This window comes from Cylas formicarius, unplaced genomic scaffold (genome assembly GCF_029955315.1).
Source record: "Cylas formicarius isolate icCylForm1 unplaced genomic scaffold, icCylForm1.1 PGA_scaffold_8__14_contigs__length_24414737, whole genome shotgun sequence".
NCBI classification, from domain to species: domain Eukaryota; kingdom Metazoa; phylum Arthropoda; class Insecta; order Coleoptera; family Brentidae; genus Cylas; species Cylas formicarius.
This window is the reverse complement of record NW_026844361.1, coordinates 6319831-6347593: the sequence shown is the minus strand read 5'-3', so window position 1 is coordinate 6347593 and position 27763 is coordinate 6319831. Positions and strand designations below refer to the sequence as shown.

Genomic DNA, 27763 nt, shown 5'->3' with positions numbered 1-27763 from the left:
GTGTATGTTATGAATTTGCAAGTTTCGCAATCAGGACCTCTTGGGAGACTAATTGTAAGCAGAAGGTTTAGTTTAGTCTCTCGCCAACTTGTACTTATTTGTACGAGAAGCTGAAGTCTTGAATAGCCCTTCAATGTTTAACCACCCTCAACATACATTTTGGAGCTCTCATCGAACTCTCGCAACTTCGCGAAAATTAGGATATTTAATAGCGTTTATTTTACTTGGACAGTAATGGGCTAGGTGACGTTTTGTATAACCGCGCGAGATTTCCCTTCCTTGGATTAACTAAATCAGAATAAAACAATATTTCATTAGTTTTTGAGTTTTCAATGAAATATTTTTGTTATATCTCGCAGCTTTATCTTTTGATATGTATGATTCCGATATTCATACGTCATTGAAGTGACTTTCTCTTGAAGAGCTGAAATCACCCATCACATCTCCACCAAATTTCTACCAAATTTACTTCCCTGAATGGTGTTCATTATTTTCGAAGCCATTAGATCGACGCTATCTCATCGAATCACGTTTCAAAAGCTTCAAGTCTTCTTGTGACCTCGGTTAAACTATCCCAAACAGGAGCACGCATGGGTTTAACGGCCGCTAGCATATAAGGGTTATTAAAACGTTAAACAAAAGGGCGGTGGTTCATTAATATGACCACCATTTTTAGTAGAGTATAACGCCGTGAGCCGCGTAATTTACCGTGTTGCGCTGGACTTTTTTTTGAAAGCCATTAGTGTAAAAGTTTACAGCGCAATGAAATTAGCGCGAGCTCCACGAAACCGCCCTTCATTTTATTTACATCGCACTGCAAACATTATTCAATTGTAATTACGCGTTTTTCCGCAGTTTGTTTTTGTTACGGGTACATTTTTGTTACGAATGTTTCATATTTAGAGAAGTTTATAGAGGAAAACGCGCGTGTGGGCTGATATTTATGAACTTTCGGGTGGCACTAATTAAGTAAGTATTTGCATTACAAAGTCGAATGGAAGAGAGCAGACATGATAAAATTAGAAGCAAGCGAACGGAAAATAACAAAATCGAAACAAAACTCAACCTATTACTGTTATTCTGCATATTTAAAATCATTAACTATATCGTCTTTTTCCATTATATGCTTCTTCCTCTTGATAGGTTGGCTATTACCGTGGCGATTCTTGCTTCTAATGCTCTATTGTACAGTGCTATCTCTCTATTAAGTTCTTCAGCCACGTAGTGCGTTTTCTTTCCATTAATACCTCGGGGCACATTTCTCCCTAGTAAGCAAGCCTCTTTGTCCATTACCTCTGTTTTTTTTGTCACTTGCTTTAATATGTCTATACATTTGTTACTCTTTCCGGATAAAAGAAGTATGCATCTATATACCCTTATTCAGCAGCTTTTTTAAGCCATCGTAGGTCGTTACACCTGATTCCCCTCCGTGAACAAGGATTGGAAAAACATAACATCTGGCCAATCTGAGCTTAAGTCTGATGTTTATATCTCTAGAGCAGCTCTAGCTTGACTTAATCTGCATCTTATTTCACGAGAGTGTCCTCTAGTCTCGTTCACCATGGTATTTGTACTCTTTCACTCCCTCCACTTCCTTAATACGTGGACATTTGATTAGCTGATAATTGGGAATTTTGTCTTCCTGATGTTAAGTACGAGACCAGCTTCTTCACTGGTGTTCAACGTTGCATAATTTTCTCTGAGTAATTTTTACCTCGTTTGAGATTTGTAAATAAAATGTAGCCCTCTTCAAAACAAACTATTTGATTATAATATAAATTAATAATAATAAGAATAATAATACAATTATATGATGAAAATATCCTCTGTTGTAAACCAAAAAAACAGATGAAAATATCTTGGTCCACATCTAGACACATTTGTATTTCTAAATCCAAACTCGCTTTCACCGATATCTTCTTCAGGTTCTATGATCTCTGCAATCTCTTGCAGTTGCCTTTATTGGTATAGCTACGCACAAAAGGAACTCTTTTGAGATTATGATCGTTATGTGAATGGCATTAAAGAGTTTTTATTATGTGTTTTAGAAAAAAATGTTGAATGCAAAAATTATAGCTAATTCATAAATATGTGGAAACTAAACAGCATATATATTTTTTAATGGGACACTCTGTATTTTATACATAATATTATCTATAATTTTTGCATTCAACATTTTTTTCTTAAACACATAATAAAAACTCTTTAATGCCATTCACATAACGAACATAATACTAAGTAGTGTAATCACTTATCCCATAGCCGCCTTGAAGTTAGTTCGTATTCATTTATATAGGGCGAGTCAAAATTAAAAATATTAATTTCCGTGAAAAAATCAAATAGAACATAGTGTAAATTACTTTTTCAATTTTCAATTTATCAATTTCTATTTTATTAAACCTTCTCTACTCCTAAACTTAGTTAATATTGAGCTATACACGTTTTTAAGAACTAAACTGCGAAAAATTGTCTATTTAAGAGAAGATATCGCAATAAGCCAAGAAAAATAAAAATAAACCGGCCAGAAGTTGCCAGATATGTTAAGAACTATTTCAAATGAGAATGATGATCTGCTCAACGGTGGATACGAAGAGGTGATCCGATTAGATGGCCGCCTAGATCTTCATATTTAACAAAGATTTGTTCTGAAGATATGTTAAAGACCAAGTGTATAAAACTGCTCCACAACACACGAGGACACGAAACAGAGAACAAGAGAAGCTTTTCAAAGTGTTAGTCATGAAATGCTAGCGAATACTACCCAATCATTAAAAGATCACGTTGCAGCGTGTATCAAAGCCGGTGGGCGACATTTCGAGCAATAAATAAAGTGAAACTTAATTAAGCAGTTTTTTTGTATTACAGTTTTGTTCTTGATGTTTAAGTTTTTTTTTTTCTAAAACTATTGGCAATATTAATATTGCATTTTTAATACTGTTTAAATTTTTTTTTGAAAAAAATTCCCCGTTCATAATTTTATTTTCGTTTAAATCTCGGAATTAATAAATTATATCCGCATCACATTTTGTAACATGTAACGAATGCTGTTATCTGAAAGAATCTGTACAACTGTGTATACTTTAAGTTTGGGTAAGCTTAATAAAATTGCAAGACCACTAATAAGAGTAATTTTATATAATATACAGGGTGTTACATTTTATTTTTTCACTAAAATTAATATTTTTCAATTAGACTCACCCTTGTACCACTGACTCTACGACTAAAATTTTTGGCGTAATAAAATTACAAAAGATGGACCTACAGGAACCTTTCGACAATTCATTTTTAATTGTTTTATTATTTTTGATTTATAAAAATGTTTTTCTGCTCCCTTCCGTAAAATACCTAATTACACACTGATCTAGCAGCATGCGGGCGGCATCACTTTACTGACATGACCGTCAGAACAATCCAATGCCTGGGAAATATGTCCGAAAACATCCGATCGCTCCCAAACCCGTGCAGTAAAAACTTTGAAATATCCGAAGTGACTCAGATCCGTGGGAAATGAAACTGAAGTGGTAAAGTGGCGCTTCCCGCACGTTAAATGGGTGTGTAATTAAGCATTTTACAGACGGGAATAGAAAAACTTTTTAAGTCACTCGTTTATTAAACACTAAATGGGCTAAGATTAGTTCATAATATAAATATACGTATCTGTGATTACATGTTTCTGTTCATTTGTTGATTTTTGTAATAATAATCATTTAAAATAAAACCTTTGATGTTTGAATGACGATTTATTAACACACCTATTATAATTAATTGTTTAAATGTTATTAAATATAATTGCAACCAACATAAAATTTGTGTTTCGCTAATAATAAAAATGGCTAAATTGATTTGATTTTGAATAATTTATGACAGTACTTAAAATCATTGAGAAAATAGTAACAATTAGGAAATTATTAATATTTTTCTAACAAAAAACTTTTTTTATTTTAATACGCTTTTGAAGTTACTGAATATCATTTTAATTCTTAACAACTTTTCTTAATAAAATTTTGCTTAAATTTCTAATACGATTATCGAACAGGCACGAACTTTTGCAATGTTAGTATTTTAGTTGTGCAGTTAGTAAAAAAAAACCATATCTTGCACATTAAAATAACCACACTGTATATATAGAAAAAAAAGGAAAATGAGCGTATTCATGATAATTCGCAAAGCCAATTAAGCAAAAATGACACTCCGATGCGCAAAAGTATTTTATCGAAAGAAAGATTTTCCATAACGTTTTTTGAACACGTCCAGATGTCGCGCTAGTAATGTAATATGCGCATTTAACAGGTTCCGAGACACCCTGTATGGTAATAGCTCTTACACCGAAGAAAACATTAGAGGCGTCGACTAAAAATTGCCCATACGTCCGGGCGCCACATTTCGCGAACATTCTATTGCATTTAGGAAACTACGTCAGAGCATTCCAAAAGGAGAACCCGCAAAGCTCGCCTCGGACGAAACGTTGATTTATTAAACTTGTTTCATTCGCCTTCGGCGCTTTTTTTTTAATTCGATGGAAGGGTCGCCTCTCATTGTTGGCTCGTCATAATGACGTTCGACGTATACCGTCATTGTTGGATGTGCGAGGGCTTTGTGTCCGATTACATTTGGATAATGGCGTTTTTGTATTTGGCGAGGATGTGGAATTAAGCGTACCTTAATTTTTTAACGTGCTTACGGGCATCAACACAGCGCTATTTAGGTACGTTCTCGACACATTATTATTGGAAAGCTTACCATTATGGTCGTTTAATATATTATAACTCGTGTTTATAGAATTTAAAAAGTTTGAAAGTGTCTCGCTATTGCACACTGAAACAAACGGAATCCTTTTTCGTCTTTCTAAGACGATCGATTAATGTTTCGACAAAAATAAAGGAATATTACAAAAAACATTTTTTTCATTTGATAATATCACTACATCTAAAAATATGAAAAAACAAATAAAAATTTTGTGTCAACTTTTTTCTGTGTGACTGTGGCCTTGACTGTTGCTGCGTTATAGTTGCTGTAAAGAAGGAAAAAAGTTTTATTGTTGGCAAGAAATTATTAGTAACCCTAACATTAAATTCGTCATAATTTCTATTTATCAATAGTCGGCAACTACAAGTAGTAATTTTCATGTTCTTTAAAGGATTGGCTATAGCACTTGGAGCGCGGACAGTAACGGGGCACTGTTAACCGAGCAAGTCAAACACATAACAGTGGGATACTCCTTTTTCTTAAAAGGTTAGAGTTAAGCAATAAAAGATCTTAAGTGCTCTTTTTCACAACTAGCCTTTATTCTTATGCTTCAAGCTTTCGCCCAGAATTGTAGGCTTCATCAAGAAGACTAAAATTTATGGAAAAACATTCTATTACATTCTGTTACTTAGGAAATATTTTTTAAAAATATAACAACAACAAGTTACAAATCTATTAGTACTTACAGAATGTGCAGTTAATTTAAACTCAAAATTATCAATCCAAAAGCACGTTGCCGGCATGTTATTGTCAACATTAAAAAATTTTTTCTTTATTATTTAAAAATACACACCTTCAAGATTAGTTAAAACTAAAAGACAGACAACATTACATTGTAAATTAACACAACAACAACCCAAAGGAGGATGTTCACAGATTCAAGAAAGTTGATGTTTCTTTAAAATATCAACGCATGTTAACAACAACTTCATTTCTAAGTAAGAATGACATATGAGTAGAGGGGATAACGATTAGTAATTAAATGCTACCAATCGCACTACCAACCTAAAACGATTGAAATCACTACGCATGGAATTAGACCTAAGATTATAGTTACATAAGGAATAATAAAAAGTGACTGGCAAAATTCAACAATAACATTATACTTTTGTTGTATAAAAGGATGGTAATTTGTTCTTCTTTGTAATATTCTGACTAAGTAAATAAATGTAAATAACGATCATCCCCTCTACATCTTTTTTTAAATTTATGCTGTTGTCACAGTTATAAATGTAACACATTTCAAGGAATTTACGTTTGAATAAACTAGACTTAATTGTCCAGCGGAGTACTCCGATCCTCTTTATCTTATTTATCTCTGGGAAAGTATTTTCTCCCATTTGACGTGGTTCCCATAACAACTATTCGTTTTTAGGCTTACGTGATTGCCCTAACAACTATTCATTTTTAGGCAACACTCCTTATCCTACATGCTTAAATGGCTAGATTAGCATCGCAACAAAGGAAATTTTATGAAAGTCTCTATGACAAAAGAAAGGTTCCGCACAAGCGATGCGTACTCTAAAGTAATGGGGTTTCAAAGCCATGATATTGGTAAAAGATTTACAATTGCGCAAAATAAAATCCTAATTACGGTTAGCCCCAGATACAATTATCTCTATGTGAGTCACGAACGTAAGTTTTTGATCGAGATGCACGCAAGATCTTTAGTCTCTGTAGGATGATCGAAAATTACATTTGCAAAAAACGCAATACAATATCCCATTGAACTTCTGCAATGCTTCATCAACAATGTGGATTTCATCTAAAAACTACTAATTGATATGTAGAAGTTCAGCATATAATGTAAAATAATTTGACTTTCTGTAACATTTTTTGTGTATATTAGTTGTGCATTGAAGATCTTTTATTTACCCTGGGCTGAAGTTTGACCTATCATTCTCGAAGGACATGTCTCATGAAGACGAATTATACCTTTAAATTTCACACTGTATTTTATAACTGAGCTGTCAAATCCCAAAATGAAATAATACTATATAGTAATTATACTCACTTACACATTACTATGCCTTTGTAATTTGTTTCTCTCATATCCTTTTTTCTTCATCGTAAGGGTATTTTCTTCACGTAACCCAACAGAGTTCTCTATTCTTTTCAAAATTCCATCTGCGTGAAATAAAAAAGGTGTTATTTGTGCATATTGGGCAAATGGTATGTCGCGTTCTTTTGGAACTTTTAAGTGTAGAAACTACATCTTGGTCTGAGAGTTTTGTTTCGTTTTCCTTTTTTTTTTAATTCAATGGAAGGGTCTTATTGTTGGTTCGTCATAATGACGTTCAACGTATATCGTGCATTGTTGAATTTGCGAGGGTTTTCTGTCTGATTACATTTGGATAACGACGTTTTGTATTTGGCAAGGATGTGTAATTAGAGGGTTGTTTTGAGGCCGCTCGCCCCCTGCTTTCTGACACAATATTTTATATTTCGATGGAATATTTAACCGCGATAGAGATGTAGTTAGTTCAATAAGAAATAAAACTCACGTCTACTTAAAAGAGACTTTCATAGAATATCCTTTGTTGTGATGCTAATACAGTCATTTAAGCGTTTAGGTTAAGGAGTGTTGCCTAAAAATGAATAGTTGTTATGGCAACAATATCAGATGGGAGAAAATATTTCCCTAGAGATTATAATATATCAATGTAAAAAATTCCATAGCTACATTATAATGGTAAGCTAAATAAATTTGACACATTTTTGGAGATAATGCATATAAGCGTGAGCGTTGTCTGGAAATCTACAATAGATAATACTAAGCACAAGTACACAATACGAGAAAATACTCAATGACAGAACATAACTTTTATATATTTTATTGTCCAATTCACTTTTTAATTTATCTACACTCTTTTCTGCTTGATGAAACCGCATAAGCATCTTTTCAGAAGCGAAATTGGTTAGATAAATAAGATAAAGAGAATCGGAGTACTCTAGTTGAAATGTTTATTACATTTGGGGTAAAATATTATTTTCAATGTGAACATTTTGAAGAGAAACGCGTTGTTCCTTATCAAACACCAATACCAATAAAAGCATATGTTTTCTAATATGTGAAAATTTATTCTGATGATGTTTAAAATTTCAAATTTTTACCTAGAAATTATCTAACTGACAATTCTATATCTAATGAAACAAGTTAGTTTGGGTCTTTTATTAATTTAAAAAATGCTGCTTGACACGCTTGATCGCTACCAGTTCTGTTGAAATAAATAACGTTTTGATTATTTTAATGACGTTTTTGCTGTACCATTTGAGGTAAGCTACGCTGTGGCTTCTGAGCAAGCTTTTTCCTGTATACCTTGAGCACTCCTTCCGATGATTCAGTACTTTAAGCATCGAAAAGATCAAAAATAAAATGTTCACTGGCCCTGAGAGACATGCCTTGCTTTTTGATTAGGGATTCATTATTAAAACCCTTGTTTTATCAATTTAATCTTGAACTTAAGACAAATTCTTTTCTTAATAGCTTAAAGGAGGCTAATAACTCCGGGCTTTAAAAAGAGAAACAAGAGTGAAATGTTGAACTATAAGCTGGGAATAGTTACCAGATAAATTTTATTCAGGTTAAAAATTTAATAGCTGAAGTTCAGCATGATGAGCAACAGTTGTATCTTAAGTAATTTCGCATGCTTTTTAGCATGATTTTTAGTCGTATATCGAATAAGTTATTACTATTTACAGATGATGCGAAATTATTTCAAGTTATTCGTAATCAAGGTGACTGTCGCCTGCTTCACTCACTCCCTTCTGGTGTGAACTCAACAGGCTGTCATGGAATCATGCCAAATGATTTTCTGTTAGTTTTTCGAACAGGGATGATTATATTGATTTTGATTAATATGCAGGCAATATAAAACTAAAACGAAGTGATGCCTCCAAAAATTTGAGAATGCTAGTGAGTTTTAGAAACGGCGAGGCACTAAGCCCTAAGCTGAAGTATGGGGTCAGTCCTTTTTCAATAAATTTTTCCACAGGAACTTTTGGTTCTCTTAAGATGATTCGAAATACAGTTTTGATTAATCGAATGAACTACACATCATTTCAATTTTTATTTTAAATTAAGTAGATCTCTTATAGAGTACACTGAATTATTATCGCAGAATGGTTTTCACGTTCCTTCGCTGAGGCAGTTAGATCATCTGCAATATTCCACCTACCAACTTCCTCCAAAAACTTTTTAGTTAGAAGTCCCCTCTTTACAGCAATGGACAGTTTACTTTGGCATTAAAATATATTTTGTTACGTTTCAGGTGTTTTTTTATGTTATTTTTTTGGTTAGTTTTGTTTTTTGTTATCTTTATCTGTTTTCTCTTACATTTTTTAAAATATCTATTTATCCCTAAAATGTACACCTTTTTAAAAGTGGACACATGCACCTCAGACCGCTGCTCTCCTTGAAGAGAGTGAGGAAGCTTCGAACACTTTTCACAATTGCGCTCTGTTGTCCATATTTTTTCTTTATATAGTTGCTTTTGTTTGGGTTGGTTTTTACTATATTGTTTATTGGAACATATTCGGCATTCGGTATTTACGTTATATGTCTTTGATGCGTAACTACACTTCTTCTAAAATTCTGCTGCCCCGGGAGTTGACTCTGTCTCTGACTTCTTCACAGTGCTGTCTGATATTGATTTGAAAATTGCTCTGCACGCATCTTAATTACTTGTCGGGCAGGGTTGAGTGGTAGGAAGAGCTTTAATTGCTTCACGGATGACCGAATCCCATATCGAAAACAGCTAGAAACCTGTGTCTGGTCTTATATTATTATTGATTATTTAAATACACGAATTTTTCTGATGTAGTTATTGGTGGATGTGTAACTGATCTCTGGTGATATTTTAGTCTGGTTAATATATTTCGACCTGTTTATCCGATGTACCTGCGGAGAGAAGAACTGAGGTGAAATGTGTTAATTCTTGGTTAAGATATTCGGATTCCCACAGGGACATTGCTCTGAAAATTAAGGAATTGATCACCGCGATTATGTATGGTTTTCGATTAATTAGAACATGTAGAAAGGGAAGAGTGTTGTTATTTATTTTTTATTTGTGTTTATGTGTATGAAGTTTCGATAGTTCAGAAAAGTTTGTGTGGATTTCTGACCGTATGGCCAGATAACCAAAAAAATCAACTCTTTTGGGGTTTCGGTTTTAGATGGAACTTATCAATCACTAGTTTTCAAAATTTTCTATAAAAATATTAGCGATGTCAGGAGAATGCTTTTCCTGGTATTTGTCTGTTTCATGTGGAATGTCTTAGAGAGTGACATTTTTTGATTAAAATGTCTACAAGAATATTTTCGAATTTTGAGATATTTAAGATGATGCAAAATATTTCAGGAGCAGGAACTTTACTAAATGGAGATTCTATGTCAAAATTAAACTAGAATGTCGTCTCTTCTTCTTTCCAGTAGTTGCTTATTTTCCATCTCCATGCTTCTATATCCTCTAAGATTCTCCGAATTCCTGCCGTTGACATATTTATGAGCTCCTTGATTTGGTCTATAAACCTGACGGGGATATGACTCTCGTTTTTTGCCGTCGATTTTCCGGTGAATCGTAATTTTCTCCATCCTTTCCGTATCACATGACTCAAATATTTGAGTATATTGAGTTCCCTACGTATGTAAATGTGTGTCCAGTGATAGTATTTTCAGTTTTCTGAAAATTTTAGCTCTTCAATATCGGAGCGACATTAACAATGACAAACCAGTAGGTCGTTTAAGCCTAAATGCGCATTTATTCGTACGGTGTAAAAATTAAAAGGATGTGCACGAAAAATGTACAAGGAATTTTTACAGAGCACGACCTACAACTAAATACCGGGTGCTTCTTAACCTGATGCCATATGTAACAATTTCAAACTCCTCCTTTCTCCTATGGCATGCAGCGTTCAGCATCTAAGATTCTGAGACTTAGGTTGCGATAGAGAATATCAGCGCTTTCAGAAGTCTCATCTTGATCATTCTACGGATAAGCTTGGCCACACTACCCACAGCTTCTTTTGCCAACCCCACCCTTCTCTCGGGCCTTTCTTGTTGCTTAGTTGCTTGTGGCTCTAAGATAGATAACAGTGTCGCTGGTTTCTATATCCTGGATGTATCGAAGAGGCATGTTGATTGTGGACAGATTTTAGACAATCCCACATTTGATCCTATTCAGTCTTAGGCCTGATTCCAGATCAGCAGTTTTCACACGTTGAAGAAGTTCAATCATTTCCTCTTCATTCTATGCCACAACTCGTCCACATATCATAAGTTTGACACTTTTTTTCCGCAATAAAGACTCGGCCCTCCCAGTTTTTCTTCCTATTAGTTCATTGTCCATATATGTTAAAGAAAATTGGCCAGGGAAGGCATCCTTGTATGGCACCTTTTCCGACACCGAAACCTCTTTTATCTGAGATGTTTCAGGACCCCCATCTCACTCATATAGTCATCCCTATTGTACTGTATGAAATGAAATGCGTTGGTGAAATCAAGAAAGCAGAACATAGCAGGTATATTGTATTCGGGCACTTTTTCTATTATCAGTCATATGTTCATAAGTTGGTTTTGCGTTCCACAACTCGGCATAAACCCTGCCTGTTCTGGTGGAATCTGAGGTAGAAGGTAGTTATTTAATCTCTCCTGTATGATATGCAAGAGAACTTCACTGGTATGACTAATTGCCGCATTCATCTTTAGGTCCATTCTTATGTAATGGGGACCACTGGCCATTTTCCCAGATTTCATGAAGTAGACCTATGGTTAAGCGGTGGCACTTAAGCATTTCCGCCATGATTTGGTGTAGTCCAGGAGATTTCTGATTTTTAAGTTTATTGTCTGCATTTAACTTAATCCTTTTTAGTTCTTGAATCAGATGAAAAAAAAACTAAAAAATATTTTGCTAAAGAGTACGTTGGTGAATCGATTGCGCTAACGATAGGCTGAAGAGTTAGATTTGTTTTGGGAAGATTGTAGAGTCGTCACTCATAAATAGTGACTGTGACTATGTGACTGTAACTGGTAACTATACTTAACGAATTAATTGTCTTGTCAATGGGTATTTTACCTGTTAAACAATAATAATAATATTATTATTATTATTGTTAGCATTGCTATTCTAAACTGTGTTCTAGGAAATTACTTTCCATTTATCAAAAACGATCCCTGTTTCAGAATAAGTAGTTTACATCTCCCTACCTAGGGCACGTTGGATTATGTGAGCCACCTTAAGGACAGTGTCTCAATCGGTTTATTGTTGTTGCTTCTATTCTATTCAGTATCTTTGCGAGGCTTTAATGGATGGTTTGGGTCCCTACGATTATGACGGGGATAACTGTTCTTTCAAGTCCCCACTTTTCTGCACTTCAATATGAAGGTGTCTGTATTTTATGATCTTTTTGGATTTCTTCTCTCTCTCTGATGGTATTGCAGCGAGAATTGATACATTGATACATATTCCTGTGATTTCCCTTTTGGCTTCAACGTTTTTTGGCTTGTGTTTATACCTCTATACCGTAGTATTTCCAGATATTGTAATGTAGTGTTAAGCATAATTGATTATGAAGTTCAAGATATTTTTTCTTTGGTAGAACTGGGCAGTCTGTGTGCTTAATTGTATTATCATATTGCTTACAAAGTCTGCATTTTTCATCTACTTGAGCAGCGACTATTAAAGATTTTGTTTTTCCCCTTAATATTGCTACTGTCGGCCAGCAGAATGTTTGTTTCTTGTCCACACCATCCTTATCAGCTTTTCTTTGCTCTGCTTTTTAGGTTGACATAGTTGCGTTCATTACACTTATAGATTTGTTTGTATATTGTTTTGTTAGTTTTTGGCCTTTATTTATCAGTGAATGTTTTACTTTTCTCTCAATTTCGTTGTGATTTATGAACTCCACAAGCCTGTCGTCTTTTTTTCCCTTAAGTAGATTACAATCCCTCTAATTGTCAAATGGTAAGTACGCTCATTGCTGATGAGTCTCCCCAACAAGAACGATCCGCAATTTCGCATACCATATATATCATAATAAAAATATTCAATAGGTTTGATGATTTTTTGATGATCTATTCATTTTCGATTAAGATAATTCTATTCCAATACTTTAATCGTTTTATGACTAACCTAGTTTGGACTTTGCCCCCCAAACAGTCGACTACGCTGCAAACGAATCCGGGCAATTATTTAATCTAGGCTTATTCAAAAGATATTCCGCGTACGCTGTCCCAAGTAGACTCGCCGGAGAAAATTAATTTTCATATCGCTTTGAGGTCCGGGGTCCGGAAACTTTCGTCTGGAAGATTAATTAGAGCGAACTCCGTTCTTTATCGTGTCCCACGCGACCACCGCCGCCCGTCCCCGACGCGCCTAGGAAAATTCCGAAATATTTAAGCTCCCTTCCAGACGAAAGATGCCGGGACGCTTTGATAAAACCGGATAGGAAGAAGGAAACGACGCGATCGCGAGAACTATTCGGCTAATCTTCAGCCCGGACCCGTATTTAGGAATTTAAATGTGTGGAATTGGATTTAGCTGTTATCCGGGGCATTAAATATTCATCCCTCTGCAGTTTTTGCCGCGTTACGGTACTTTATTTCCGGATTTTCTTGTACGAATTGCTGTTCTGTGTGGTCGCGCGTTCGAAGCATATTTACGTGAGATTGTGATATTTACAAAAGGAACTGAAAAGGACATGAAAAATGGGAAAAAAGTGCTACCGCTCGAAATTTGTCCATCAATCTTACAGTAACACTTCAATCAATTTTTATAAAGCTTTTTGGGCAGCGTTGCCAAGTTTTTAAATTTACCCAAAATGACAGAGGAAAAAACTAACAACCTGAACTTTTTAATTTTGCATGAATCAATTTTAGGAAATTATCGCTCTTAAAACATTTCACTACAATCAATGATCGATGAAATTTTATGATAACTGCCTACGTATAGTTTCCGCATGATCATAAATAAATGATTTGTTCTGTTTCCATGTATATAAATTAAATTAAATAAAATATATTAAGCAATATTATTAAATAAGAACAAACGGTAACAATAACCTCGGTAACACTAAACGATTGAATAAATTAATATTATTTTATAAGTAAAAACCTGACTGTTGCATATGACCCCTATTTTGCTCTCAACACATACGAGGGCAGCGCAAACATTTCCCGGCCTGAATATGAAAGAAACAAAGTAGAGTACCAATTTTTTATTATTTTTCAGTATAATCCCCTTAATTTCAATACACTTATTATATCTCTTTATTAACATATCAATTCCTTTAAAAAAATATTCTTTTGGTTTGTCTGGAAAATGAGCTAAAACAGCCTCTTTTAACTCAACTTCGTCGTTAAACCGCCGTCCACGCAAGTCCTTTTTAAAATATCCAAACAAATAATAGTCGCTGGGGGCCATATCTAGACTATAGGGAGGATGATGTTGGAACCCACACTCTGAAGTAACAGCTTGTGCAACACCAGCAGTATGAACTGGTCAGTTTTCCTCGACGTTTTACACCTATGCGGTCTCGCAATTGATGTAATAATGTTGCGTAATATTTACCATTGACAGTGATATTAGTTTCTTTAAAATCTATCAAAAGAATTCCTTCACAATCCCAAAAGATAGTGGCCATCAACTTTTTTGTTGACTCGCAGACTCTGAATTTTCTTGGAGGTGCTTCACCCTTACGACGCCACTCCATTGACTCTTTTTTCAATAGAGGATCATAATAGAGACCCATAGTCTCATCTCCCGTCACATTTCTATCACAGGCTTCGGTTCCGACCCACAAACTTCCAAAAAAGACCTCGCACACTCGACACGGTGTTGTTAATAGCCGAAAGGTGTTTAGGAACCCATCTTGCACTCACCTTATGCATACCTAAATGATCATGCAGGATTCGACGAACACTTCTCTCAGCAAGCTTATTAATTTCTGGGATTTCCTTGACCTTTAAACATCGATCACTCAATACCACCTCTTCCACAATCGCAACAATATCTTCCGTTATAAGCTCCACTGGTCGACTAGTTCTTGAATCATCTTCAACTGACTCCTGCCCCATTCGAAAACGTTTGGCCAATTCTTTCACTACAGAATACGAAGGAAAACTTTGGAACACACCATCCAGCCTTTCTTTAATAATTTTAGGTGCTAAAAACTTTAAGACTGCTCTATACTCAATTTGCGTTATTTGCGACATTTTTTCGGACACGTCTTGTTTAAAATGCTGTCAATTAAAAACTATTTGACGCAAGACTTCAATTTTTTTTTTCGCAGCCTACTAAGGTATACATTTAAAAGAAGACAAAGTTTTATCGTGATACTGGAGCTGCATCTATGTCAGGCCGGGAAATTTGGGCGCTAACCTCGTATGTAGCCGCATAAATAAGTTGCTGAGGGCGTTTTGTATCATTTGAAGTGCAATTTGATTGAAAACGTTGTTGCACAATTCATCCAAAAAATCTAGATTGGGAGAATAGGGTACCTACTCTAGTTTCAGAGATGTTAAAAAATGTTGCAGTACGACTGAACATGAAAAAAAATTATTGCAAAAAGCAAGGGCAGCAGGTCATTGTTGATGATAACACAATATATGCAACGCAAAGAATGGAAAAAAACCGCCTTACATAAAATTTTGATGGAGCTTAAGTGAGAGGTCAGTATTCTTATAATTAGTTGAAAATTGTTATGGAAGACCTTGATTTGTATCAATTTTGCCCCGGTCCTACATAGCTGAGACTCATGAAATTGTTTGAATTGTTTGTATCTTGCCACAAAGGTGGCAAGATACAAACATTTCTAGTATTCAACGACTATGGAAGAACTATTGAAAGAAAATAGAATAATTTTTCAAAAGAAACTTCCACAGGCTATTGTAATGTCTGTGTCAGTTTCAGTCAAGCTCTGAAGAAGCCCACAGGATGATTGGCGAAACGTCAGCAATTTTGACTAAGCAAAAACCGACGCAGGAGGAATCCAGAAGTTTTATAAAAAGAAAATAGAATAGATTACCACGATTGCACCAATATTCAGTTTAATACAATTTATTTCACTTGTTCAACAAAAAATTCGTTTATTATCAAATTGACCAATTTCAATGCTAAATGCCATGTTGTCTTTTTGCATGGGTAACGAGGTCCATTTAGAAATAAAATATACCTGTGACCGGATAACACACTCGACTTTGTTCGGATTCAGATATGTGGTACGCCGCCGAAACGGTGCGAGCAGGAGGGCACTTTAATTAAATATCCACAATATAGAATAATAACTAAATGAAATTATAATAAGAACTACTCCGTGCTTCGTCAACTTCGAAATGTTTCAATTAAACAACAAAGGAGCGTTTATATGTGCCATACCCTACTTCGTCGGCAATAAACTCACAAACGCGCAGCGACAAGGCCGTTTCAAGACCGTGACGTGGTATTTTCTAGGTTATGATAGCGGCATAATTATCACAAGCACTGAAGCGTGAACGTCTACCCAGGTTTAAGGTTTGATATAAGTTATAACTTAGTCGCTGTTTATTTTAAACTGCTTTGACACATCTGTCCAGTAGAAATTATTGTCTGCGTGTGAAAAATCTAGATGTCACGCCCGGGGCAAACATTTTTTGTTTCATAACGGTAACAGCTACTATGAAACCAGTTGTACGTTTCTTATAAAACAACCTGAATACAAAATCTTCTTCTTCTTCTTCGCTACAAGTATTACACTCTTCTTCCTTTACATTTGTAATTAAACGCTTGTATTTTATCGATCCTGTTTAGGTTAAGGTCATCAAGCATCTTTTATATTCTTTTATTTTGTTGTTAATGTTTTAAAAACGTACCTCGTGTCTAATGTCCTCATTCCTAATTCTCTCCTCTCTCCTCATACATCCTTTGACATTTCTCAGAAACTTCATTTCTTGTGCCTGAATACGACTTTCTTGTTGTTTTGTTGTCCAGATTTCCGTGCCATAATTAAGGTACTTCATTTATTTCGTAGAAATTAAATTGGAAGTCTTTTCTTGTTTGTTTTTTTAGGTGTTTATGTTAACACAAATTTAACTCAATTTGTTTAATTTTGTCTCCCAATCTTTAGGTATCGTCTTTTGTATCCAGTATATATTGAAGAGGTGTGACGTTCGTAGGTACAATAGTATTCCCCCCTATTTCTATAATTCTGCATTAATCTTAGTCAATCCTGTAGAATTTTTAATTTTGTTATCTTCAAAGTTTTGATAAATTCCTGCTTATCTAAATCATCTAACACTTTCATATCTTCATGCTGTCTATTTGTTTCTTATTCATTTGCCTTATTCCATATTGTTCCATCTTCTGTTTTTGTAACGCTTCTTTTTTCCTATTACCTCGCCTTCCGTTTGTGTTATCTGTTCAGCCGCCTCTGGTATATATTAAGTATGCTGTCTTCATTTAGCAGATGAATTTTATAGACATGTTATTGTTTTTTTTTTCATTAGGTGCTTATTGCAGATATTAATAAAAAATTATCCGAACCCATATGTAGTCCCGACAGTCGAACTGAAATTGCGTTCTCAATGTCTTCATCAATTTATAGCTGTTGATCTTCGGCTATTTTTCGATATAGATGATAGTGTTCTAGTCTACTGCTATGAGGTGGGCTAACTATCGAAAGCCAGGTGTCGGTGGTACTGCAAACAAGGCGAAGTACCTTAAAGTATTTTGCTGTTACTGCCCAAATGGTATTACATAGCTTCTAAACAATATTATTTAATAATAATAATAATAATAATAATCAACTTTATTGAAATAATTGACAACGACAACATAAGTCTTCGTATACATATACTTTACGTCTAGGCGAAGGACTATTCCTACACTTCACGTAAAATCATAAACATAAACACTAATTTAGTGTATGTTACTCTTCATGGAGTAATAAATATTGTTTATATTTAAGATTAAAATTATTAAATGTGGCTATAGGAAATGCCCTATCTCATTTGTAAAGTAGCCTAGGGATAAGGCCTATAGATGTGTGTTATCCCAAGGCTCGCTCGCAACTGGCTAGAACAAATTGCACACTCAATTCAGTAAGCTTATAATCAGTTTTATTTCCATCATCAGCTGTAAACCCTACCTGTTTTGCTAAAAAATGAATTTTATTGTGGATATTGTCACTCATAAAATTTTTATCAATTTGATTTGATAGACGTCAACTTTTACCTTAGCCGGTGGCTGTAATAAATAGGTGGCGATAATGAAAACGAAATATTCAAAAGATACTCAGGGGTTAATAAAAAATATTCTTTTGAATGCGGCTTGCATTCCTTCGATAAAATTAACCTATATTTTTTTGGAAACAATAATTGACAGAATGTGCGGATTTAACAACCGATGTACGTCTTGTATCTTTAAAACAAGCACCGTTTTCCTCACTCGTATTCGGATTAAACGTATCTAGTATCAACTGTCAAATTGCAAAGTCTGCCTTTTGACCGTCTGCTACATCGAGATCCCTCGCGAGATTCACCGAGACTTTCCGATACGGGACGGAACGTCGTTCGTGATTTTCGATCATTTGAACATTCGATCATTTGTAGTGTTCCCGATATCTCGTAAATCGTATCCGCTCGGCTATCATCGCATTCGCTCTGGGTAGACGCTAGTATGCCTATATGAAAGAGAATAAGCAATCGCGTTTTCTGATCGTTTGTTCCGAATTAAAAATAAACACAGACGAGACAAGCTTATCAAAACTAGCGCCCCGTTTTAAAGTTAAATATTTTATGCCGCGAGGGCAAAGCGGAGGCCAAAGCGACGTTGCATATTTCAAAACGCTTACGCTCAAAGAAACCGACCTGGCCTCGCGATAAAAAATTCACGCGCCGTTTCTTCAAATGAACGCTATTAAGTTTTATTTCCCTTTTGTGCTCTGCGCCCCTGCGCCACGTGTATCCAGGACGGAGCACACTTTCTTCCTTACGTTACGCCCAACGAAAAATATCGTGTGTTGGGGCAACTTTGTCTAGAAACGATCGTCGTCGTCGTCCTGGTAATTTTGATTCCCTTGATCAGCTTAAGTTACTAATCAAAACCATTGGAACTAAGGCCTGACTACATCGCGTGAGGGCGTTTAGTTTAGTTTAGTTTAGCTCTTTAGACAAGTTTAGTTGCTCTCAAAACGTAACAGTATATTCACACAAACCATAAAACTCTTTCACAGACCACCGAATACATTTCGCGGGTAACAGCAGGATATGCTTCACCTCTGTAAATTGAATAATGGAAATTGTATGTATTCACATTGTTATACATATGTTAGGTTCATGAATAACTAACCTTTGCATGTGTATAGGTAAAAAATAATCAGACCTTGGACAATTATCCAAATTGATCATATCAGACCTTACTGTTTACAAATCTACTGGATTCCTCCTGCTTCCGTTGTTTATAAATGAAACTTGCTGACAATTCATCCTGTTGACTTCTTCAGTGCTAAACTGAAAGTGGTTCGCATTCTACTCTGAACCTGCTTATATATTGCTGTGGGTAGAAATAAAGGTCCCGGTTAAGGTTGTGCTTTGAGATTAGTTGATATTTTTCGTCCGGTCTCTCCAACATTTTTTGCATATGCATGGAATATTGTAAACTCCTGTTATGTCAAACGGAATTCCGTCTTTGAGGATTCGAAAATATGGAGGGATTTTTGGACAAGCAATAAATCTAATTTTGACATTATATTTCTTAAGAACTGGTGGTCAGTAATTTTCCGAATGTAAGGACAGCACTGGCAAGTGCTTGCTTTGGGACTCATTCGCTTTATCAATCATCATTGCCGGTCAAAATAAATAAGAACTAAAACTTCAGATTTTCACGAAATTATATATTTTTACATGACAATTGTTTCGACAAACATTTGATAAAGACACGGTGTTGTCGAAAAAATTGTCATGTAAAAATATATAATTTCGTGAAAATCTGAACTTTTAGTTCTTATTTATTTTGATAAATGGAGTAAAAGCTACCTCAGTCCAACTATTGCTGGTCATTATACTCTTAAAAAAATTATCATCTGTGGTGCTGTAGTAGATATCGAGTAGTTTTCCCCAACCTCATCAAGAGTGACGTCAGCACTTCGAGTAATAGCATTAGGGGCTTTAGCGTTCTGTACCTCGATTAATGTTTTCTATTTTTTTTTTAATTTTTAAATGTTTGTGATAAACGGCATCTGAGTCACGAGTTTATTTGGCACTAGTAGAACGCATACCTTTTCTACGACCTTTAGTTTTTGGGTACATTTTTGCAAAACAACACAAATGCAATCACTGACATGACTGTCAGAATTGACAACGTTGAAATTCAAACCGGGGCAAATATTTCCGAAAACAACCGATTGCTCCTCAACCCATGCGGGAATCTCCCTGAAATGTGACTCGCATCCGTGGCAAACGAAACTAGTGTGGTAAGATGACAATTTTCTCATGCTAGATCGGTGTATAATTGGTCATTTTAGAGAAGAAACTCTAAAAAAGTTTTTATTCACTTTTTTTCATTTTTTGCAAAATATTTACTGATTTTTCAAAAAAAATCGTGGAAGTTTATATTTGCTTATCTTTGTATGCCTTCTTAAATGCAAATGAGAAGACCATACTGTTTAAAACCTTAGTACTGGGATTTGGATTTCTGAACCGTCTCAAATTGCTTTACCTAACCACAATAATGGGAAAACGAAAAGTCGATGTCGGATGGTAATACGTACTAGATAAGTCGCAATCCGACGGGCTCACCCGTAAAAACATTTAACGAGGGGTAGTTTTTGTCATAAAATTTCTACTGGAACGTCCTTCATTAAATCAGTCGCAAAACGCCTTTTAGGTTCCAATTCGAGCGCGAAACCGATCTCCGATCTGCGAAAGTAAGGATGCGGCGGCAACATCAAAGAATATTATCCAATGAATATTCAAAAACGGCTCCTTTGATGGCAACCATGCCTCAAGAACAATTTCGACCTTTTACTTCTTGTTACGACGAGAATTTAAAAGTAATTATTTGTTTGCAAACAATGTCTGATGGACTTTTTACATTGCTACGTATAATTAAGAGCCCAACTAACATTTTTTGTTTTATAATCGTAACGGTTATGTGTTAACCTATTTTATAAAACTTGGAAACCGATCAGTTGCTCATGAAAGCTTGCGTTACTCAAAACTCATAACTACGTGATATACATAAATAAGCTTCATAACACATAAACAAAATATAGTGCAATAAAGATAGAACGGTGGCTACCAATAAGCTCCAGAATATCTTTGCCCAGAGATAATAGGTTGCACCCCATAAGAACCTTTTAACAACCTGGCAAAGCATTTCTGCATTTCGTTATTTGACAATATATTATTGTCTTGAAGTTAGCCCAAAATTTTGGTCTATTTGTATTAGATTTTCAGTAGTTCTGGATAATTTATCACACACGTTCTATCAAAGTTGTAATATTTAATTATTTTGCAAATGGGTTTGTGGTATAAACCTATTAGAAAATAAATATACACATTAAAAACTCAAAAACATAGAGGGCTCCTTCTACATGAAACATACCACGTTTTGTAGTAGCCGTAGAATATTGATTAGATGGTTTTAAAATTTTAACGGTTTTTATGCAGTAAACTATAAACCCAAAAACAACAGGTTTATAAAAAGGTTTTCGAGAAGGCCATGAAACCTTTTTCAAAATCCGGAAATAACCAAAACGCAAGATTTTAAAAACAAAGTGGCCGAAATATTATATATATGCTATATTATATCCTATATTATAAAACTTAAACCGTTCTGGTATTCTGATATTTATCGGGGTCTCATCAAACTTTTTAAATCAGCGGTTCTTATAAAACTGTGAAAACTGTTATAAAATATTTGTTATATATGGTCTGTTCATAGATATAAGAAAGTGACCAATTGCTTTTGAATGGGATTATCCAAGGGTGGTCATTAACATACAATGCAACAAGATTATTACCTAAAGTTTCAGAATTTGAATTCAGGTAAAATTGTGGTCCGCAATAAAAAATTATTTAATACCTACCTGTGTTTAATATTCCTTGGTTTGGTATACTACTTAGTTTAAATTTATTAGTAATCATTCTTATTTCGTGTGTAATACACCGTGTGTTGAATAGTGTGCGAAGATGCTCCCGCCGAAATGTAGAAAACACTATTCTATTGAGACTAAGGAAGTTATAAACAATATTTATTTGACTCTCATTGAACGTGGTGCCAGCAAGCAAACATCCTTAGAAGAAACGGCCGCATTGACGAAAATTCCAACATCAACTATATGGAAAATTGTGAATAATCCCATTTCAGCGAGGAAAAAAAGAAGCGATACTGATATTTTCTCGAGTGTAGATGAAAGTGATCAAGATATAATACGGCGTAAAATTTACCAGTTATACGAGAACCAAAGCGTGCCTACATTAGATACCTTTATTAGGAGGCTTGAAAAAGATGAAACCGGTGTTAAATATGGCAGAACTACTTTATGGAAGTGTATTCAACACATGGATTTTAGATTTACAAAATTGACGAATAGCAAGAATAACTTTGAATAATTTTGCATGCTGGCTCCAGATTTACAGAGAACAACAAAGGCCAATTATTTACTTGGATGAAACATGGCTCGACACTTATGATACCCCAAAAAAGAGTTGGGTTAACTTAACTGACAAATGTAAAACAAACGCGCCATCAAAAAAAGGTAAAAGAATAACTTTGAATAATTTTGCATGCTGGCTCTAAAGATGGTTGGATTGCAAATGGACTTTCTCTGTCTGCGAAAAATATTAAATATTCTTCTGTGGATTACCAAGAAGACACCACCGCTGTTTTATTTGACAAACTAGTTCCAAACATTCATCCCAATAGCGTTATTGTAATGGACAATGCAAGTTATCACAGTAGACAGTTGACTAATTTAAGTAGGTAATAAAAATAATTTGTAATTTTATTTTAGATTTAAACATAAATACATACATAAATAAATAAATATTGTTTAGTATCTTTCCTAACAAAACCCCAAATAATTAAATTCTAAGCAAAGTACGGACCTGTTCGGCCAAATTTCATTCTTACAGCTTGCCCGGGCCTTTCCTTAATTCGTATCAGTTAGTCACTGTCTTATATCTGTGAACAGACTTTACCTCCTAGAAATATATTAAAAAATACAAATGTAATTAAACGTCAGGCTTCGAAAAATTAAAAAAAAAACAGAAGGTAAATGTTTTAAAAGTTGAATTCTATACCGACGATTTAACGTGAGGCCGTTAAAGTGGTCCGCAATTTTTGCATTAATTAAAATACCGGGCGATATGCAAATCGCTTAGTCGTCGAAATAAAAAAGCGTATTCGAAAATCGCGTATCAGCCAGTTTAAATTCGCGCCTAATGTACTTTGATATGCAAAATGGCTGCGTTAACGGCCCGGTTTAAATTTGAAACTGTAATTTTTATGTTTCGTGCCCAGCTCCTAGGATAGGGATGACGGTCGCTTGAAACCGCGTCCTGATTTCCACTATTCAACTAAACAGCAGTGTAATATTTTTTGTTTGTTTCAGAATAATTCTCGGGACTTGGCGCACAAAATCGTAAGTAAACTACAGTTGCATCTCACAAATATTATTTACATTTCCCATTTTAATATGATTGAAGCTACAACACATTTTAAAGTTCGGTGCCATCTTGGTCCTTCGCTACTACCTACTATTGAAATAAGTAACGCTCAAGCATAAACGTAGTTCTGGCTGAATTCGACTCTGTAACGATAGATCATACGCCACTCGGACAATATGAACGGGCAGCCCGCAAAGTTGGCCGTGATCGCTCCATATTACCCTATTCCGATTTCTGTCATCGACAGACGATGATCTTCAGTACGAATAGCCATTATTCACGGCCACTAACTTTGCGTGGACCATTTGGGCGTATTAATGGCCACTATATACCGCACTTTACCTTATCCTGCTGCTATAACAATGGCCGAACGAAGGCAACAATTTATAAAATTTACGGACGTGCTCGTGTGAATATGGCGTTGGCATTACCAAGGACGATAGCAATATTCGTTACCTCTTGAACACGAATATATGACTAGGGGAATCTGAAAACTTACCTACATTCTTTCTCCTTTTTTTATAAGAGATAAATATTTTCTTAGTTTCCAGTTTTCTTCAATAAATCATTAGATTCTTAATTGGATTCTCATACAAATTTATATCACGCCTTGAAATGTATTCAGAATTTTCACGGCTAGACACATATTTTAAAATTTTTAGCTTAAGCTAAGATCCATACATAGCGTTGTCGTAACTCCTCCACCCTTATTGTAGGGTTGATCTCTGAATTTCCGGAGCGAAGTTCTTGGGGTTGACGTCTTTGGACTTCTCTCCAAAGACCTCCAGCCATCTATATAAGTGAAGTTGCGTTACTGCGTTTAAATCAACACCATACACTCTTAAAGATTTTGGATTTTTGGATACCGGATGATCCAAATCGATTTTAGAAAAAGCATTAAGTTTATTATTTCGTTTAGATAGAGTCCTCGGAATTTCGTATTAGAATGTTTTTAATTCTTATTTCAGTATCATCCTATTAAGGGAATATTTAATCTATTATTACAGTATTCGAGTCAGAGATTTTAAACTTTAATCCTATCGATCTTCATACAAACCACTTGCCAGTTTGACATCTCTTTACTCCCTGGTCTTTTACGACGATGTTGTCCGGCACCAGTTGTTTCCAAAATTGCGGTTTCTCCCAAGATACGCATCAGCAATATTTGCCCAAATGTTGGGTTTATTTTTGGCAACGCACTTTGTATGTGTTTGTGTCGCGTCAAAGAATTAAAACAGAAACACCGCACCACACCATCAAAGCAAGAAGTAAAATATTTTTTGAAGAAACTCCCACAGGCTTACTGCAATACTATTTACAAAACTTCTGGATTCCTGCTGCGTCGGTTCCTGGTTTCTTCAGAGCTAAACTGAAACAGGATGATTGGCGAAACGTTAACAAGTTCGAATCAACCACAACCGACGCAGAAAGAATATAGAAGTTTTATAAATGATAACAAATAAAATAAAAAATAACTTGTACAAACATTAAAGTTTCTTTTTATAAAACTTCTGGATTCCTCCTGCGACAGTTTTTGTTGACTCGAACTAGCTAACGTCTCGCCAATCATAATGTTGGCTTCTTCAGAGCTTGACTGAAACTGGGTCGCATTTTACTCTGTACCTGCTTTTATATTGCTCGGAGGGGCGAAGCTAAATGAGTGACATAAACACCGTCTCGTATGACTGATTCCCATATCGGTGCCAAGTAGCGACCTGAGTCGCAGTTAAGATTGTTAGGTTGCTTATAGAAATTTAGATTCTCGGATTTTTCGTTGGTAGAAGAACTGATTACATGCAAGAATTTTAGTTTTATCCAATAAAATTTTATGTCCGGCAGGCACTGCTGATGAGTTTATTTGTCTTAGTCTTAATGCTCTTTTATGTTAGTTGATATTTTTTGTCCGGTCCCTCCAATGTATTCTTTGCCGCATATACATGGAGTGATTTTTGGACCGGATGGTGATATGACAATACATTAAGGTATCGGTCTGTGTGCGTAGGTTTTCTGTAAACATAATGACCCAATGTTAGGTCTGATTTTACATTGATAAGAATATCTAAGAATGGGAGGTTGTTATTAGTATCCATTTCAATGGTAAAACGTATGTTAGGGTTTAAATGTCTGAGAAAATCTACTACAGATGTTTTAGCATTGAAATAGAAACTAATTACAATCTCCCATTCTTAGATATTCTTATCAATAGAAAATCAGACCTAAAATTGGGTCATTGTGTTTACAGAAAACCATGCATTGTCACATCACCATCTGGCCCAAAAATCATCGATTATCAACTGTCTTGTTTACAGAGCCGTAAAACTATCTCAGCCTGAGTCATTGAACCTAGAATTAAAACACCTTACCTCTGCTCTCCTCTCTTATAATTTCCACATTAAAGATATTAAGCGTTCCATCACAAAATACACTTCACCACAACCTTCCAATAGTAATGAAACCGAAAGCAATCCCATACTTGCCACTGTTGTCCTTCCTTATATTCAAAACATCACTGACCACATATCAAAAGTTCTAAAGAAGTATAACGTCAAAACCAGATTTACCACTTGTCCAAAAATCTCTCAACATCTTTGACCCGTCAAAGACAAAATTCCATTTAAAATGTCAGGAGTTTACAGCATTCCATGCATATGCGGCAAAGAATACATTGGAGAGACCGGACAAAAAATAATATCAACTAGGCTCAAAGAACATGAAAGAGCATTAAGACTAAGACAAATGAACTCATCAGCAGTTACCGAACACAATCATGAAACCGGACATAAAATTTTATTCGATAAAACTAAAATTCTTTCATGTAATCAGTTCTTCTACCAGGTATCAGGTATCTCAGGTAAGATAACGTGCGAGCCAGTTTCAGTCAGCTCTGAAGAAGCCAACAGGATGATTAGCGAAACGTTAGTTAATTCGAGTCAACGAAAACCGGCGCAGAAGGAATCGAGAAATTTTATAAAAAGTATTACAGTAGCCTGTGGAAGTTTCTTTGAAAAATTAAAATCCCTAATATCCCACTCGAAAATCGATTGTTTCGTCCTCACCCTCCACCCTCCACAACTATAACAATATAACGAATGATACTTGCTCCCAAGCAAGTATCAGCAAAAATCTATAACGTAAATACGTTGGAGATTCAAACCCACACGCGGCGGGATTGGAAACGGGAGACGTAGGCGTCGATACGGCGTCGTCGGAATGTCTCGGCGCGTCGCGACGTTTACAGTAAATCACGTGACGGGGCTGATTACGGGCAGCGGCTAATTGTAATTGGATTACCACGGCGACTGCCGGACCCCGACGGAAATTCGTTTTTAATTGCCCTCCTGTCGATTGGGTTTTGCGCTTCCGGGGACTCCCGGTTAATAACGACCCTCGAAAAAGGGGAAAAAAGGAGCGCGGCGCGGATCGGGTGATAATTCGGGCGAGACTGTAATCGGATATCCGCCGCTTTTGGTTAGATTTACGTGCTTGGGGTTAAGGAGGGTCGTACGGTGTGTGTTTTGTCTTACGTAAGCAACGACATCGGACTGGGATCGATTAAACGCGCTGTAAATCTGGGGCTTGCGGTTGGAAAATACCGGCAGTTGCATAGAGGATACGGATAAAGCGCAACGGAAGCACCGACTGATATAACATCGTTAGCCTCGGGAATACTTTGTGAGACCTGGTATTCATAACCATCGCGGTTTCGATGCGCATTTTATTTAGTGCTGAATACTCATGGTCGTGCATAAATGAAATAGTTTTTTTTTCGGATGCTTTATGTCAGACAGGCTACTGCTAATCAACACAACTTATCAATAGCAGGGATCCACCCCAGAGACAGCACGAAAAAAATGTTAAAGATCAACGATTTTCTTTATTGACAGATCGAGCTTTCGTGAAACTATGCGAACTCCATCAGGACCGTAAAAACACAAATAGAAAACACACCATCCAAACGTCGTTGAGTGTAAAAATAATTGATACAATAGCAAATTGAGACCTCTACAGGAGTTAATTTTAATTGCGTAAATTTCTTAAAGACTAAATAATAAATCTCATGCCAGTGGTGCAGAGCACCCAAATTTTTTCAGCGATATAGCTGTGTTGGATATAGAACCCAACGACTTTAAAGGAAGATTTTTGGGGATGCGACTATGAACTATAAAAATTACTAACTAACCAAAAATTTACAAAAAAATAAGTCCTTTCGTATTGATGCGAGCCATCTTTTCCGATTGTTGACTCAATAACCCTTATAATTTTGGTTACTATATATGTATGTTATTTATCATTTCTAAGAAATTATGGAAATTAACAAAAAAAAGTAGATAAGGACTTTTTAATGACTGACTCCAAAACAGTCTTAGACACTGG

The 27763-nt window shown here is 35.4% G+C and overlaps 1 protein-coding gene across 3 annotated transcripts in view; it reads left to right on the top strand.

Moving 5' to 3' along the window:
* Window positions 1-27763, top strand: part of LOC132706641 (TWiK family of potassium channels protein 7) — a 398964-nt gene that overhangs the window by 205551 nt on the left and 165650 nt on the right. For all 3 annotated transcript variants that reach the window (XR_009619616.1, XR_009619615.1, XM_060678102.1), the window contains exon 3: window positions 23335-23364. The gene's annotated coding sequence lies outside the window, so the exon portion shown is untranslated. The remainder of the gene's footprint in view (window positions 1-23334; window positions 23365-27763) is intronic.